The sequence below is a fragment of the Acomys minous genome (genome assembly GCF_964271855.1).
Source record: "Acomys minous genome assembly, chromosome: 16".
NCBI classification, from domain to species: Eukaryota; Metazoa; Chordata; class Mammalia; order Rodentia; family Muridae; genus Acomys; species Acomys minous.
This window is the reverse complement of record NC_140498.1, coordinates 68,130,062-68,148,470: the sequence shown is the minus strand read 5'-3', so window position 1 is coordinate 68,148,470 and position 18,409 is coordinate 68,130,062. Positions and strand designations below refer to the sequence as shown.

Here is an 18,409-nt window from a genome sequence, read left to right as displayed (position 1 = left end):
ATCCTGGCTTGCAGCCCTTGTTCCAATGCCCCAGTGGCTCAACTTTGCCTGTAGGACAGCATCTGCCCTCCTTGGCACAGCATCCCAAGCTTGTGGTGGCCTCCCACCCTTGCCCCGTGTCCTCTGTCTGTCTGTCTGTCTGTCTGTCTGTCTGTCTGTCTGTCTGTCTGTCTCTCTCTCTCTCTCTCTCTCTCTCTCTGTGTTTGTGTTGCCATGCATGCATGTACAGGCTAAAGGAGGGCATCACGTGCCCTGCTCTATCACGATCTGTCTTTTCCCTTTCACACGGGGGTCTCTCTCTGAGCCTGAAGTTAGGCTGGTAGCCAGAAGACACAGCAATCCTCCTGTCTCCACTCTTCACAGGCTATAGACATGCACAGCCATATCTAACTTCTTTTTTTTAACCTGGATGCTGGAGATTTGAATTCAGGTCACCACACTTCAAACAGCGCTCCCTCTCACCCACTGAGCCATCTCCCCACTTTGTTTTTGAGACAAGGTCTCCATGAATCCTCGGCATCCACTTGTTTCCACCTCCTTGGCACTGAGATTACAAAAGTACACTGCCTGACTTAAAAAAAAAATACATATATATATATATATATATACACACATACATACATACACATATACATACATACATACATACATACATACATATATACACACATATATAACAAGGGTTTGGGGGATGAAATTCAGGGCCTCGGTGTGAGCCACCTCCTTGGCCCCATCATAGTACTGTATAGATCAGTCTCCCTCCTCGCCTGCCACACAAACTCCATCTATATTCCCACTGTCATTTCAGATTCTCTCAGCTGCAGGAGGTCCCGTAGCGCCTTCTGGTCAACCTGCTCCATAGATTGTCATTCAAAGCAACCGTGCTATCATGCACCTGAGTGTTACACATCTGTCTCAACGGATACTGTAGTGTCCTTCCTGCTGCTGTGGCGAGATGTTTGACCAAAAGCAACTTGGGGAGGAAAGGTTGGGTTTGCCGTACACTTCCGGATCACACCCCATCACTGAGGAACGGAACCCAGGGAGGGATGCTGCTTGTTGGCTTGTTCACTTCCTTACTTAGCCAAGGACCACTGCCCAGGGATGGCCCTGCCCACAACAGGTGAGGTCCTCCTACATCCATAGTAATCAGGTTAATCCCTTACAGACACATCTGTAGGCCAACCTGATAAAGACAGTGATTGAAGCCTTCCCCAGGTGAGTCTAGGCTGTGCCGCCTGCTATGACACCACGTGATACTCACTGGGGTCACGTCCCATCTTTCCCTCATCAATATGCTTTTTTTTTTTTTTGAGCCAGGGTCTCAGGCAGCCTGGCCTCCAACTCATCAAGTAGCCAAGGATGGCCTTGAACTTCTGATATTCATGCCTCTATCTCCCCAATGTCATGATTACAGATATTTGCCGCTATACCTGATTAATTCAATGCCAGGGATGGAACGCAGGACTTCATGCATGCTAGGCAAGTGCGCTGCCCACTGAGCCACATTTTCAGTCCTTTTCTGACTTCTTAGTACATACATAGTGTTTATACATGATAGTCCCTGGGGATGTATTAAATGCATGTGGTGTGTGTGTGTGTGTGTGTGTGTGTGTGTGTGTGTGTGTGTATGTGTGTGTGTGTGTTATGTGCATGTGGTATGTGTGTGTGTCTTGTATTTATGTGTGTGTTGTGCATATGTATATGTGTGTGCATGCGCACATGTGTGCGCACTTGCTTCTGACAGTCCACCACTCTGCTGCTGGAACAGAAAACCATGGACTGGGTCATATAGAAAGAACAGAAATGCCTTTGACTTGTGCTTCTAGAGGCTGGGACGTCCAAGGTCAAGGGGCCATATTTGGCGAGAATCTGCTTACTGCTTCACCCACAGTGAAAGAGCAAAAGAAGTTATATAAGGGAGATAGAAAGGAGACAAGGCTAGAAAGGTGACAAGGCTAAAAAGGTGACAAGGCTAGAAAGGTGACAAGGCTCATTTTCTATCAGGAGCCCACTCTCAAGATGACTTACTTAATTATGTGACACCAGCATTAATCTAGAGCCCTCAGGACCTGCTTGCTTGCCTGCCTGCTTCTCCCTCACCCCTGCCTGCTTCTCCCTCACCCCTGCCTGCTTCTCCCTCACCCCTGCCTGCTTCTCCTTCACCTCTGCCTGCTTCTCCCTCACCCCTGCCTGCTTCTCCCTCACCCCTACCTGCTTCTCCCTCACCCCTGCCTGCTTCTCCTTCACCTCTGCCTGCTTCTCCCTCACCCCTGCCTGCTTCTCCCTCACCCCTGCCTGCTTCTCCCTCACCCCTGCCTGCTTCTCCCTCACCCCTGCCTGCTTCTCCCTCACCCCTGCCTGCTTCTCCCTCACCCCTGCCTGCTTCTCCTTCACCTCTGCCTGCTTCTCCCTCACCCCTGCCTGCTTCTCCCTCACCCCTGCCTGCTTCTCCCTCACCCCTGCCTGCTTCTCCTTCACCCCTGCCTGCGTCTCCCTCACCCCTGCCTGCTTCTCCTTCACCCCTGCCTGCGTCTCCCTCACCCCTGCCTGCTTCTCCCTCACCCCTGCCTGCTTCTCCCTCACCCCTGCCTGCTTCTCCTTCACCCCTGCCTGCTTCTCCTTCACCCCTGCCTGCTTCTCCTTCACCCCTGCCTGCTTCTCCTTCACCCCTGCCTGCTTCTCCCTCACCCCTGCCTGCTTCTCCTTCACCCCTGCCTGCTTCTCCCTCACCCCTGCCTGCTTCTCCCTCACCCCTGCCTGCTTCTCCCTCACCCCTGCCTGCTTCTCCCTCACCCCTGCCTGTTTCTCCCTCACCCCTGCCTGCTTCTCCCTCATCCCTGCTCCACCTCTTCATCCTCCTCCTCTTTTTCCTCTTCAAGACAGGGTCTTATCAAGCCCAGGCTGGCTTCAAACTCACTATGTATCCAAGGATGACCTTTAACCCCTGATCTTTCTATTCCATGCCTGAGGTCAGGGGACTACAGATAGGGGCCACCACTCCTGATTTATCTTCACTTCATAGGTAAGAATTGAGGTACAGTTCAGTGACCTGTCGGAGGTCCCAGGGCTGGTAATGGCAGGCATGGTCATCAGAAGCGTTACTCTGAGGATGATGCCAGATTTCGAACTGCCTGAGGGAACAGTGAAATCATGGGAAGATGTGTCAAGCAGTGCTCAAGCTCCCGCAGCATTTACTTGGTTCAGCATTTGTTTGCGTGTGCTCACGTGCTCATGCTAGGATGTAGGTACTCGTGGTGTGTGTGTGTGTAAGTCAGAGGACAGCTCACAGGAGTCTCTTCACTCCTTTTTACCACATGGGACCTAGGGATAAGCATCCTTATCTGTAGCATCCTTACCTGAAGAGCCACCTCACTGGATCAGTAATTTTCTTATTCATGTGTGTATGGGAGGGGTATGTGTGTACTTGTGGCTATACATGTATGTGCGTGTGTTTGTATGAGCCAGAGAACAATCTGAGTGTTGCTTTTTTGAGCCAACCACCTTGTTACTTTTGAAACCGGATCTCTTACTGGCTTGGAGCTCTCTCATTTGGCTAGGTATCTGTCAGTCCCAAAGTTACTCAATAATCAACAAGTGAGTGTTACTGTACTCAGTCTTCCCTCCTCCTCCTTCTTTTTCCTTCTTCTCTTCTTCCTTTTTCTTCCTCCTCCTCTTCCTCTTCCTTCTCCTCCCCTTCCACTTCTCTTCCTCCTCCTCTAATGTTGATTGTGGGGCTGGAACTCAGGACTTAACTGCTGGAGCCATCTTCTCAACACTCTCCCAGAAGGAGCCTGGGTTACTCAATCTCACTGTCTGTGTAGGAGATCACACCCCTCCACCAGAACAGTCCTTTAGCAAACGGTGGCACCTCAGCCTCCTAGTGACACCACCTTCAATAGCCTCTAGACTCTTGACTCCGGCTGAGATGTTCAGATTTTAAAGAAAACAAAAGTCTGATTCAGTGTTTCCAGCATGGCAGGAAACTCAAGTCCTCTATTTAATCTGCTGCTAAAAGGAAAAGGAAAAAAAAAAAAGGCCCACACTTTTGTGTCTTGGAAAATTCTGAATGTGTATTATTTCACTCCACAGCAAACACTGCTCACCACAGAGGCTGCCCAAGGTAAAAGGCAGAAGGAGAGAGGATTGCCATATCATACACATAGCAATAAACAAGAGCCTGGAAAATCATTCTGCAAATCCGACTCAGTACACACCACTGGCAAGAGGAGAAACCTCAAAGCCTCGCCTAGACCACACAGTGGACGAGCAGATGGGTTCTCTGGAATTGCTGGAAGACCTGGCAACCCATGGAGCCTATGTGGGATGGTGGAAGATAACAGAAGTTAGGAGCATTCAAGGTGAAGGAAAGAAGATTTGTGGATTTAGGGACAGGTACGCATTTGTTGGGTGACAAAGATAGACGTGTCTGGGTATTTGCACTGGATTCCTCAGAGCTGTCGGTGGGTGCGAGCCCATCAGATTTACCAGAGCTTTCAGACACAGCTGCCACAGCGACAGAGTGCGTCTAAGTACCCAACCAGAGGACTCGGTCCACCTTAGAGATCTGCAGAAGAAAGATGAACCCTTAAGGGAAATCAAGAGGAATTTGGGGAGGATGTTTTTCCCACCTGGGGGCAGCGGCACCAGTGATGAGAGCAGTGGTATGGGCCAGGAGCTCTGCGGGTTCCATTATGCAAGGAGGAACTCTGGACTTGCACTTGGCCAGTTGTTAAAGATGCTGAGTTGTGACCCAGGGAGATGGCTCAAGTTGCTAAAGGCTTCACTGTGCAAGCATGAGGACCTGAGTTCAATCCCTGGAACCCAGGAGCAGTGTTGAGTGTGGTGGCGTACTCATGTAATCCCAGCACTTGGAGAGTTGGACATGGGCAGCTTCTTGGAGCTTGGTGGCCAGTCAGCCTTCTTAAATTAGTTAACACCAGGTCCCAGTGAGAGACTCTGTCTCAAAAAACAATGTGAGGGCCAGTGAGATGGCTCTGAGAATAAAGAAGCTTGCGGCTAAGCCTGATGACCTGAGCTTGACCCCTGAGACCCAAGAGAGAACCAACTGCTGGCAAATTATTCTCTGATCTCCGTACACATCTGTGGCATGCGTGCCTCCCCCCATGATAACTGCCCCCCCCCAAAACACTTCAAGATGGATGGATCCTGAGAATGACATTCAAGGTTGACCTCTGGCTGCCACATGCATATGCATACATGTACACCTGAACACACACACACACACACACACACACACACACACACACCACACTTAAAGATAGATGCTGGGTTACTGAAGGACCACAGCCTGTATCCAACGTTCATATTTATTGTTTCTGGCTGACCCCAGGGAAGTCAAACGGCCCTATCTTCCAGAGGAACGGAAGTCAGAGGAAGACGCTGAAGGTCAGAGCAAAGACTGGTGCAGAGGGGACTACAATACATGCCCAGCTAGGTCAATTAATAAAAATCAGCCTTCACTTTTCTGAGAGCTCTGTTGCTCCCATCACAATTTTTCACCCACTTAGCTCATAAGCGCCTCTGAGCAGTTTTGCACGGCAGGAAGGCAAAGGTTATTCATCTTCATCTTGTTTCGTGAAGAAACAAAACCTTGGGGGCAGTGAAGTGATTTATTCAAAGTCGCAAGGTCACCGTGGGGTTCTATAGCTGGTAGAGAAGAGGGGCTCAGGCTGCCCTTTTCAGTTTCCTGACCACAGCAGACATCAGCAATCGATCCCAGAACTCTCTACCACTGAGTTTGGGATCCTCTCTGAAGTGCTCCTGGAAGCCGTTACCAGTTGCCTGGAACGGCCCTGCAAAATGGAATCCCCTTCGACTTCCAATACTGTCTGATCTCCTTGGACTAGTGAGAGGGATGAGTCTCTGTAGACTGAAGGGACTTGACTAAGATTGCCCTGTGGCTCAGTGATACAAAATCTAAGCAAAGCCCCTCACCTTTAAATATGTTTCTTATATTGTTTATTTAAGGTGGAATTTAAGGTGGAAGTTTCAGTGTGTGTGTGTGTGTGTGTGTGTGTGTGTGTGTGTGTGTGTGTGTGTGTGTTGGCCAGTGTCTTCTTCTATCACTCTATGCATACCTTCATGCCTTGTGTCACAGTCTCTCACTGAACTGGAAGCTCACTGTTTCAGCTAAGCTGATCAATCAAACACTTACCCAGAACTAACTGTTCAACTACATATGAACACCTTAAAAAAAAAAAGCTATTACTTCTTCTAAGGCTTGAGTGAGTTTCAAAATCCTTTCTGGAGGCAACAAGCGGATTATCAACGTCAATAAAATGCAGTTTTACTTCGTACTAGTACTAATCCCCTGACTCTCAAGTGCTGCTTGCCCAGGGCTTCTGTTCTCATCAGACTAAAAAGATAAGCAGTGTTGATGTGATAGCTCAACAGGTAAAGTGCTTGCAGCCAAGTCTGATAACTGAGTCCCGTCTCTGGGCCCAGAAGGCAGAAGAAGAGAACTGACTCCTACAGGCTGTCTTCTGACCTCCACACACGAGCTGTGCTGCCCCCACCCCCCAAAAGATGGTTAGAGAAAAGAGGGGACCTGCTGGATGGTCGAGGTACATACCTTTCATCTCAGTACTAAGGAGGCAGAGGCAGGCGGATTTTTAAAAGTTTGAGGCCAGCTTGGTCTACAGAGTGAGTTCTAGGACAGCTAAGGCTACATAGAGAAACTCTGTCTTGAAAAACCAAGAGAGAGAGAGACAAAGACAGAGACAGAGAGACAGACAGAGAGACAGATAGAGAGACCGAGAGCCTTAGATCCCCTGGATATGAAGCCAGCCACTAGGAGAAGCACACTGAACACAAGTGGCCACCCCACCCCCACCCATGGGCTCCGCTATGAGAAAGACAGAAGACCCCCACATCTGTGTTCACCCCTGAGTGTCAATGCCAGCAAGCATGAGGCCAAATAGGCCACAAAGACGCTCTGCGACGACACTGTCAAAGTCAGTGCCTTGGCTAAGCATGCTGGGAAGATGCCTTAGTTACTGTCCTATTGCCACGAGGAGACACCATGACCTAGTCAATTTATAAAAGGAAGCGTTTAGCGGGGACCTTGCTTACAGGTTCAGCGGCTGAGTCCGTGACCGCCATGGCAGGAGGCATGGCGGCAGGCAGACCGGTGTGGTGCTGGAGCAGTAGCCGAGAGATTACGTCTGATCCAAAGGAAGGCGGTAGAGAGACAGTCTGGGCCTGGCGTGGGCTTCTGAAATCTCAAAGCCCACCCTCAGTGACACGCCTTCACCAACAAGGCCACACCGTCTTACCCTTCCCAAACAGTCCATCAACTGGGGACCAAACACTCAAATATATGACCCAACGGACGCCATGTTTATCCAACCTACCACCGGAAAAGAAGGCACCTACTGATTCAGACTAGGGTGCTCCAGGCATTGCCAGCGAAGTCAGACTTAACCCACTTGAATCCAGTTGTCTAATATAAGTACACGTTTCCCCCCCTCCCCCACCCCCGTCTGTTTTCAGTGCTGAGAATTAAGCCTAGATCCTCAGGCAGGCTAGCCAAACACTCTGCCACTGAGATGAATTCCCAGCCCAGGATACATCTTTCACCTAGTAGAAATGCTTACTGGTGGTAGAATGGAAAAAAAAATATTGCAGCAAATATGTAGAATACACTGAGCGGCCTCAGCCAAAACCAACGTAGAGGAGTTCCCCAGACCCACTGAAAAAAGGAGGCCGGAGAGCGAGTTGACTACGCATGACTGCATTTGTGTGAAGGGCAGGGCCGGCGAGGCTTATGGCACCGAGGGGAGAGTTTACCTTGGGGCTGGCTGCTGGGAGAGACCTGGAGGTCTGTGAATGACCCATTCCTAGGTCTGAGTGACTGGCTCCGCCTGTGTGTACAGGAAATCTCTCTTGTCCTAGATTTTTCTAGAGCGGCGCGAAGTCACTATGTGCAGAGGACGTGAAAATAGAAGTGAAACTACCTAAGGGAACAGGCTGTGGGGAGGGGAGAGACAGGGGAGGCTGATGAGGGAATGTACTCAAAATATATTTTTTGTATGAAGGTGGCCTGATATAGCCCAGTCTAAGACAGCTGAACAAAACTCATCAAGCTGTGTGTATATGTGAGACCAAAGCTGAGCTGTATGTGTATGTGTGTAAGACCAAAGCGAACAATGCTCTCTCTCTCTCTCTCTCTCTCTCTCTCTCTCTCTCTCTCTCTCTCTCTCTCCTCTCTCTCTCCTCTCTCTCTCCCTCCCTCCTCTCTCTCGGTTGGTTTTTTTTTTGAGTCAAGGTTTCTCTGTGTAGTCCTGGCTGTCCTGGAATTCACTCTGTAGACCAGGCTGGCCTTGAGCTTAGAGATCTGCCTGCCTCTGCCTCCCGAGTGCTGGGATTAAAGGCGTGCGCCACGGTGCCCAGCTTGTACGTTCTATCTTAATGATCTTTCGAGCCTAGTCTACATAGCAAGTTCTAGGCTAGCCAGGGCTATATAGTGTGACCCTGCCTCAAAATAAGTAAGTAAGTAAGTAAACAAACAAACAAACAAACAAACAGGGGCTGGAGAGATGGCTCAGTGGCTTAAAGCTCTGACCTGGGGCTCAATTCCCAGTACCCACGTAGCTGCTCACAGCAGTCTGTAACTCCAGTCCCAGGGGACCTGATGGCCTTTTCTGGTCAGGCTTGCATGTGGTACACAGACATACATGCAAGCCAAATATCATCCACGTAAATAGCAACAATACTAATAATAAATGAAGTAAAATAAGGTGGGTTTTTTTTTCATTGATAGGCATTAGTTTTGAGTCACAGCAGAGGCCACAGCCTGGGGTTTCTCACGCTGCTCTCATGGTGGGACATAGTTGAAAGGGATACTCAGCCCTAAAGGAAATGTTGTTAGGTCTCAGTGAGCTGGAGTCTCCAAGACTAGCCTGCGACTCACAGCTTTAAAAATGTTTTAGATAAGGGCTGGGGGGGGGGGGAAGGTGGTGGCTATGTCAGCAAAGTGCTGCCATGCAAGTGTAAGGACTTGAGTTCAATCCCCAGCACGGACAGAAAAGGTGAGCTTGGTTAACTAACCAGGGCCCAGAGGGGCTTGCGGAGACTAAAGCACCAACGAAGGACCATGCATAGACTGGACCTAGGGCCCCTACACACACGTCGCTGATGGGCAGCTCAGGCTTCATGTGGGTCCCCCAGTAAGGGGAGCGTGAGCCGTCTCTGACATGGACTCTGCTGCCTGCTTTTTGATCACTTCCCCCTGGCGGGGCTGCCTCACCAGGCCACAGGGGAAGAGGATGCGCTCGGTCCTTGATGCAGCTTGATGAGCTGGGGTGGGTTGGTTGTGGGGAGGGGCTCCCCTTTTCTGAGGAGTGGAGGAGGGAGGATAGGGGGAAGATGGGGAGAGGGTGGGACTGGGAGGAGAGGAGGGGGAGGGGGCTATGATTGGGATGTAAAGTGAATGAATGAATAAATAAATAAATGAAAAGAGAAAGGGGAAAAAATGTGGGCTGGGTGGTGCATGCTTAAAGTTCCAGCACTGGTGCAGAGAGAGACAGGAGGGGCCCTGGGCTGCACTGACCAGCCACCAGTGGCCTAATCAGCGAGCCGCAGGCTGGTGAGACCTTGTCTCCAAAACAGAGTGGACAGCTCTTGAGGAACAGTACCTGAGGTTGACCTCTGGTCTCCATAAGCATACACATGCAAACACACAAACATGTATACACACATATACACATAATCACACATGTGTACAGGGACACATACATATGCACACATGTGTGTACACACTACATGTAAACACATTTATATAAGTACACACACCTATACACACATAAACATATATACACATGTATACATATATATACACATGTATAGACTAATGTATACACACTAACAAACAGGTATATACACCAACACATATGTACACACAAATATATATACACACATGTATAGACTAATGTATACACATACACACATGTATACACACTAACAAACAGGTATATACACCAACACATATGTACACACAAATATATATATGCACCGTACACATTTCAGGTGAAAGAAAGGATTTAAGATAAATATTTTCAATCCCCAAGCCCACAGCCCCAGAGGCCCTGCTGTAAACTGTGTCTCACATGTATTTTAGTGTCTTCTTTCACACACTGTCCTAAGAAGGGTCCCCATAAGCTCACCTCATAGCAGCAGTGCCCTCACAGCACCCAGTGTGTGTCTGGCTCTACCCTGTGATAAGCTGCACCTGCCTGAATGTCTGCCTGTTTGCACAAATCTTCATATGCTTGTGCAAGCACGTCTTCAAGGTAACGGCTCACAAAAGCAGAAGTTTTGAGCTACAGGTTTATTCATTCATGTAATGACGTGTGTTGCCTTGTCAACGGTGTGGGAGGCTGCCCCACTCCCTTCCCCTTGGCCATGACTAGGTTTCGCCAAACCCTCTCCACCTCTGCCCTCCTCTCCCTGCCCCTTTCTCTTTCTTCCCTAATTTGTGTGTTCACATGAGTGTGTATGCACGCTCACCCATATGCGTGCATGTGGAGGTCACGCATTGACCTTACTCTGTTGTTTGCCACCTGATGCTTTGAGACAGGGTCTCTCACGGAACCTGGAGCTCACTGGGAGTCCAGACTGACTGACTCCTCCCTTCTCAGCTCTCCCTACCCAGCGCTGGCAGGCTAAGAAAGCATGACACAGCACTCAGCTTTCGGGGGACCTGAACCCAGGACCTCACGTCTGTGCTGCAGGCACTTTGTCCACCCCTCAACCTTTTCCCCCAGTATTTGAGGCAAGGTGTTGCTGTGCAAGCCAGGCTGGCCTTGAACTCCTGACATTATGACTGAATATCTTCCCTGACTCTCTTTTTCCATCAAACAGTTTTGAGTGTTTCTAGTCCAGCCGTTTAAACTGGTGTTACCCCTTCAGTATTAGTTTGCATGGATCCATTGTAAACACGTGTCCGTTGCTCTGTCAGTTTTTCTGTTTGTTCGTCTCCTTTAGCACTTTCCCCCCTGGGTTGAACTCTCTTACTCTGGGGTAGGTGAAGTTCCACTAGGTCTACCCTGTGTCTCCCACACACCCATTCTGTCTGTGGCCTAGAGTTGAGTCACATTGAAAGGGACCAAAGTTCACACACCCTAAAAATTTTTTTTTTTAATTTGGACCCTTCAGGATGAAGTCAGCAGATTGCAGTGACTAATTGTTTTATGATCTTGCTCTTTATATATTAAGGAAAGGACTCTTTGTCTTATCTACTCTGTTTTGCATGGAACTCTCTTCTGCCTCCTACCCTCATAATAATCCAAACAAAAGGAAAACAAACTTCAAAGCACATACCTCAGAGTACTGAGACACACTTGCTTCACCCGAAAGTACTCTCTGTGTTACTGTAGGGATACTACTTAAAAAAAAATTTTTTTTTAAACAGACAGAGTCTCACTAAGCTGCCCAGATTGACTGAACTCACTCTGTAGTCCTGGTTGAACTTGAACTTGCCATCCTCCTGCCTCAACCTTCTAAGTATTTGGGATGACAGGACTGCATTCCCATGTCCATTCAGGGAACAGTTTGTGTGTGCATGAGTGCGTGTGTGAGTGTGTGTATGTGTGTTGTTGTTGTGTTTTGTTTTGCTTTGCTTTTTAAATTCACATGGAAGCCAGAAGACAATCCTGAGTACTCTCATCAGGGATGATGCTGTTCACCTCATCGTCCACATCTGGACAGCGTCTCTCCTTAGCTCTCCTTAGCTCATCAATTAGGCTAGACCTGCTGGCCTGCAAGCCCATGGATTCTCCTGACTTTGCATCCCCAGCTCTGAGATTAAAACTATATGCCAACATGTGCTTTTTTTTTTTTTTAAACATAAGTGCAAGGGATTAAACTCTGGTCCTCATCCTAGCAAAGCAAACACTTTATTAAGCCATCTCTCTATATGGGAGGGAAATTTTTTGTTTCAAGATGTTTATTTGTTTGTCTTGAAACAGGGTTTCTCTGTGTAGCCCTGGCTGTCCTGGAACTCACTCTGTAGACCAGGCTGGCCTCAGACTCAGAAATCCATCTGCATCTGCCTCCCAAGTGCTGGGAGTAAATGCATACTTTATTATTATTTTATGAGTGTTTTACTTTCGTGTACGTCTATGCACCATGTGTGTGCCCAGTGCCCACAGAGGCTAGACAGAGTGTGAGGTACACCTTGGAACTGGAGTCAGAGACAGTTGTGAGCCACTGTGTGGGTGCTGGGAACAGAATGCAGGCACTCTGCCACAGCAACAAGCCTTTGGTCACTGAGCCAACTCCCCAGCTCCTGGGAGGGTATTGTTTTATACGTGCTCTTTGCTGAGGTCCCACAGCTCACAGGAAGCAAAGCTAGGGCAGCAGCCTCATTACCTGGCTCCAAGTGCCCAGAGAAAGCAGGAGTCCCGGCAGGTGCTGGCTTCGTTCCCTCTAGGTGTAAGAGGGATGCAGGGCCCAGCATGACGGCCAGGGTGGCCCTCAAATGTAATGTGTACATATTCCTCAGTGAAACAGGCATAAAGGAGAATGGTATACTACCACATAAAGCATATGGGGGGCAGTTTGGAATGAAGCATGGACATCCTTCTTTTACTCAACCTGTCAGGAGCATCATCCAGTTCCGGGTGGATGTGTGGACCACGATATTACAGTGGGACGGATGTACTGGTGAGAGGAAGGGGAGGAGCCAAAGGCGGGAAGAGGGAGCAATTGCCAGGCAGAAGGACCTGGTGGTGAGCTTTTATGACTCTTGGCACTGGGCCACGGCCACTCATTACACAAATCTGAGAGTGACCGTTATAATCCCTGAGCCCTTGAGCAAATCACTGCCTGAAAGGTTACCTTTCTGAAAACTGTCACTCCGTTAAAACCACCGGGCCAGAGAGCAAGGAACCAAGAGGAGGGTGTGGGGATGCACGTGGGCTGTGTGCTTTATAGGTGGCTTGTAAGAACGGTGCTCTTCCCATGTGGCCTGGCTGGCTGAATAGGATGGTATCTGGGAATCTGTGCCTGGTAATGTTTCTTTGGGGCCAGGAATGTGTTCTCTGTGGTGGAGCACTTGCCCTGAATCCTCCAGTGATGGTTTGGGATGTGGCTCAGTGGTACAGCACCTGCCTTGAACCCTCCAGTGATGGGCTGGGGTGTGGCTCAGTGGCAGGGCACCTGCCTAGAATCCCCCAGTGAGGGGCTGGGGTGTGGCTCAGTAGTAGAGCACCTGCCTAGAATTCCCCAGTGAGGAGATGGAGGCATGGCTTAGTGATAGAGCCCTTGTCTAACTTGAGTGAGTCCCTGGCTCTGCTCTCTAGCATTGAATAAAATCCAAACAAAACCATGTCAATTTTCTTCAGCAGAAAGCAATTTTCCCTTAAAAGCTGTCTTTGCTTTTCTTTTTGCCCCATATTTCAATCAATCCAAGTATTTTCCAGGTGGCTTGAGCCATGCAGTCACGCCAGTGAGAGCAGCTTATCTCCAGGGTAGATTTCCTGAGCACCACTTTCTAAATTCCTTCAATTCTCCCAGTCACCCTGATTACTGGGAGTATAAATAGGAAAACTGAGGCAACCTGGGCAAAGAAGCCTACCCAGCTGGTCTATAGTGGGAGCAGTCAGTGGTGCTGAGCCTCCAAGTTTGAACTCAAATTTTAAGCTTGGATATGTGCCTGAGGCTTGGCTGTTAGCAGCCAAGGCAGTGAGTGGCAGGCCCATCTTTCCTAAAAAAAATTTGTTTGCTTTTTTTTTTCAAGGCAGGATTTTTCTGTGGAACATCCTTAGCTGTCCTGGAACTCACTCTGTAGACCAGGCTGGCCTCAAGCTCAGAGATCTGGCTGCCTCTGGCTCCTGAGTTCTGGAACTAAAGGCTTGCATTATCACTTCCTCGCTTCCTTTAGAATTATTTAAAAAAAGGATTTATTTTAAATAATGTATATACGTGTACGTCTCTATGTGAGTATGTGCATGTAAGTGCAGTGCCCATAGAGGCCAGAAGAGGGCACAGTATCTCTTGTGCTGGGCTTAATAGGTTGTTGTAAGTTGCTGACATGAGCATTAGGGACTGAACACATATCTGCAAAGGACAGTACTTGTTCTTAACCACTGAGCCATGTCTTCAGCTCCAAGACATCTGTAATTGTCCCTAATACCATAGAGTGGCAACTTTCCTAACACTGCAACCCTTTAATACAGTTCCTCATGTTGTGGTGACTCCCCCCACCCCCCCACCCCTGGCAACCATAAGATTATTTTCATTGCTACTTCATAACTGTAATTTTGCTACTGTTGTGAATCATAATGCAAATATCTGTGTTTTCCTAAGGTCTTAGGCTGCTCCTGTGAAACCGTTTGACCACCAAAGGGGTCACAAGCCACAGCTTGAGAACTGCCCTCACAGAGCGTGCTATAGACAACAAGGGCTGGCACTCCATCTCTGTTAGAGCCTGACACCACAGAGCTCAACAGGCAGCAAGGCCGTCCCAGACCTTCCCAGCAACACAGAGCACAGAACCTGAGACACTGGCCCCTACTGCACCCTACTGCCCCCTGATCCTATGTATATATTTTAATTCTAGCATCACAGGTCTGTCTTTGCAAAACAGCAGAACAAGCTACGGTCTGAGCCAGGGTAGCTGTCTGGGATGCTGGCCCATAGGAGACATGACAAGGCCCCATCTTGATGACCTTCAAAGCAGAGAGAACCAAGAGCGGTTTTACAAACACACACCAGGGGAACTGGGCCTGGTAATGAACGCCTATCCCTTCCAGATAATCTGAGGCAGGAGGATGGTATGATGATGGCCAGCCTAGGTTACAGAGTAAATTCAAAGAACTCAAAGAGCTGGCCTGGACAGGTAAGAGAGATCTTGTCACACATCTACACAGACACACAGACAGATAGACACACACACACATACACACATGCAGAAAGAGAGAGAGAGAGAGAAAGAGAGAGAGAGAGAGAGAGAGAGAGAGAGAGAGAGAGAGAATGGTAAGAAGAAAAATAAAAGCTGGGCTTGGGATAGAACAGCTCAGTGGTAGAGCCCCTGCCTAGAATCCCCCAGTGAGGGGCTGGGGTGTGGCTCAGTGGTAGAGCCCTGCCTAGAATCCCCCAGTGAGGGGCTGGGGTGTGGCTCAGTGGTAGAGCACCTGCCTAGAATCCCCCAGTGAGGGGCTGGGGTGTGGCTCAGTGGTAGAGCCCCTGCCTAGAATCCCCAGTGAGGGGCTGGGGTGTGGCTCAGTGGTAGAGCACCTGCCTAGAATCCCCCAGTGAGGGGCTGGGGTGTGGCTCAGTGGTTGAGCACCTGCCTAGAATCCCCCAGTGAGGGGCTGGGGTGTGGCTCAGTGGTAGAGCACCTGCCTAGGATCCCCCAGTGAGGGGCTGGGGTGTGGCTCAGTGGTAGAGCACCTGCCTAGGATCCCACAGTGAGGGGCTGGGGTGTGGCTCAGTGGTAGAGCTCCTGCCTAGGATCCCCCAGTGAGGGGCTGGAGTGTGGCTCAGTGGTAGAGCACCTGCCTAGAATCCCCCAGTGAGGGGCTGGGGTGTGGCTCAGTGGTAGAGCACCTGCCTAGGATCCCCCAGTGAGGGGCTGGGGTGTGGCTCAGTGGTAGAGCACCTGCCTAGGATCCCCCAGTGAGGGGCTGGGGTGTGGCTCAGTGGTAGAGCACCTGCCTAGAATCCCCCAGTGAGGGGCTGGGGTGTGGCTCAGTGGTAGAGCACCTGCCTAGGGGCTGGGGGTGTGGCTCAGTGGTAGAACACCTGGGGTGGGTCTCTGGTAGAGATGGTGCAGAAAATCTCCACCAGAAAGTGGAGAAGGAAGCCTAGGTGTCACTCTACCATCCTGCCTCGGCCTGGGATCCTTACTCATCCCTGGAGTCCAGCTGTCTCCTATAGTCTCCCTCTGAGCAGCCTGCCTGCAAGATAGGCATCTCAGGGCAAGCAGCCTCATGTTCTTTCTGTGGTCCCCATGTGTCAAACACAGAGCAAGACCAAAGCAAATTGGCATCCTCATGAGAGAGTTTTGTCTGTCTAGGATTTCTCTGTATAGCCCAGGCTAGCCTAGAACTCCCAGACCTCTAGACTCTACTTCCAGACTGCCTCGTACCCTTGTGAGTTTTACATACAGTTATGTGATACAGTGATTTTTCTTTGTAGTCATGGAGGATTTGTGTGTGTGTGTGTGTGTGTGTGTGTGTGTGTGTGTGTGTGTGTGTGTGTCTTTAAGCTCTGAGCTTGGGGCTGGTGACAGACCAGCCTGCCCTCCTGATACTTCGCTAGTTGAATCTGCACAGGTGTGTGCACTTTCCTGTGATGTCCCAACAAGTTCCTGGCTTTCCTCTGCAAGCCCCCATCACAGGCCCAGGGGTGTCTATTCTCTCTTCACAGATGCCTTGGGGATGGGGCTGACTGGGATTCAGGGAAGGCGTGAAGGTGAAGGACTACAGTTAAGTTCCTGGCCATCCACTAATTCACTGTCCGGGATTTCCAGCACACATTTTGCATGAGAAGGTACTAAATAAATGTTGGGTGAGGGACCCTCCCTCCCCCACTTACTAGTAGGTCATACCTTCCAGAAAAGTCATAAATGTCACAATTTTTTTTTCCAAACTACAAATCAAACTGGCTGGTCATTAAAGATCAAGGCTGAGCTAGTTGCCTCTGGCTAAGACAGTGAGAGGAAGTCCAGGCTTAGGGAATGATCCTGGGCAGTCCTGAAGGTGGCCACCTTTGCTCCTCATAGCATAAATATATCCCTTGCCGATATGTCACACTCTCTTGTATTCAGAACCCCTAAAGGGATGGAAGAGCTCTGAACCTCCCCATCAAGTTTGGGGAGGTGACTCTAAGGGACAGGCCATTGGTCCCCCAATATACATGCCACTGGAGGACTATGGTTTGCCCTGGTATCCCTCTTTAGACAGCAAGGAAGGCCACCTTCTCTCAAGAGCCTCTGAGTTAGGCTGGGCTGTGTGCTGCCAGCTTCCGGCCGTTCCCTTGTGAGCTAAGTTCTACGCCAGTCTCTGGCGGCAGGTACGACGAGGGGGCCGGACTCCCCATTCATTCCCCTCCTTTCTGATGATTGCTAGGGTCAGAGCCAGATGTGTTTGCAGTTAGTGACCTAAGAGTTGCAGAGTGAGGTCCAGAACACTTAAGGAGGGTCGGGGGTGGGGTGGGGGGTGGAGAGCCGAGAGACAGGGGTGGGGGTGGGGACTGCTGAGTGGACTCCTTACCAACCCTCCGCACATGCCCTACTGCCTCCAGAATGGCCCTGGTGTCCCAGCAGCACCCCTCTTCATATCTTCTGCTCCCCAACCCTGCTGCACCTACCTGGCGTGCTCATGCTCCGCAGGCTCCGGGTGCTTCCTCCACGTTGGCCTCCAGCTTCCTCCAGCGCTGGGCTCCGGCCTTCAGCGGTTACCTGCTGGAGGCTGCCACCCTTCCCAGGCCTTGGAGACCCACGGGGTCGCCAGCGGCCAGGAGCCCAGAAATAAGCCGTCTCAGAGAGAGGAGAGAGAAAAGAGGGAGAAAGAGAGGAGAGAAAGAGAAGAGAGAAGAGACAGAGAAAGTGTGTCATAAGCTGGTAGGGGCGGGGGAGAAAAAAATGCAAAACCAGACAGGAAATGAGACTTGAAAAAAATTGCAAAAGGTTAGAAAAAGAGATAAGGAAGGGGGATGGGCGGAGTTTGAGCCTAAGGCTTTGGGGGTTCTGGCTGTACTGAGGTAAGGGGTGCTCTCAGGGTGACGACATTGCGGAGGCCTGGGTACTAAGTCCAAGGTGGCCAGGCTACCTGCTTTAAATGGGGGTGAAGCTGGCCCAGCCATGGGTTCCCCGTGAGAGTTTAGGAGGGGCACCGTTTTTACGTTTTTTTTTTTTCTGGGGTAGTTTGGAAAGAGGGGTCTTGATTTCTTTATTGGGAGGGGTGATGTACAGGAGGGCAGCTTCTCCTTCCATCAGAGACTCAAGTTTGCTCGGAAATGGAGCCAGACAGGAGTCAGAAAGAGAATGTCCCCCCTCCCCCCCCCAAAAAAAAGAGCCAGCAGATGATCCCCAACACCGGGCTCAGAGAAATAGGCTTGCCTTGGGAGAACGGTTTGAAATATTAATTATAACTACTTTTTAAAGTGTGGGGTGGGGGTGGGGTATATATGTGCTGGTTTCTAAAAGATGCTGTGTCTGGCTTTTCAAATCGCTTTCTGACTTTTCCCCTTGAGTCTCCTAGGCTGACAGACAGCAAACTGCAGTGACTCTCCTGTCTCCACGCCCACAGCCCCAGGGTTGCAGGTCTGGCCACACACAGCTTTGTGTGGGGGCGGGGGAGGGAGGAGGGAGTGCTTGGGATTTGAACTTGGATCTTCCTGCTTTCACAGTAAGCTCTTATATGCCAAGCCCTCTATAAAA

The 18,409-nt window shown here is 49.9% G+C and overlaps 1 protein-coding gene across 1 annotated transcript in view; it reads right to left on the bottom strand.

The window, feature by feature from the left end:
* The window catches only part of CARD11 (caspase recruitment domain family member 11), a 140,884-nt gene extending 123,298 nt beyond the window's left edge, over positions 1–17,586 (bottom strand). Inside the window, exon 1 of the mRNA XM_084763893.1 lies at positions 17,338–17,586. The gene's annotated coding sequence lies outside the window, so the exon portion shown is untranslated. The remainder of the gene's footprint in view (positions 1–17,337) is intronic.
* Between the last annotated feature and the right edge of the window lie 823 nt (positions 17,587–18,409).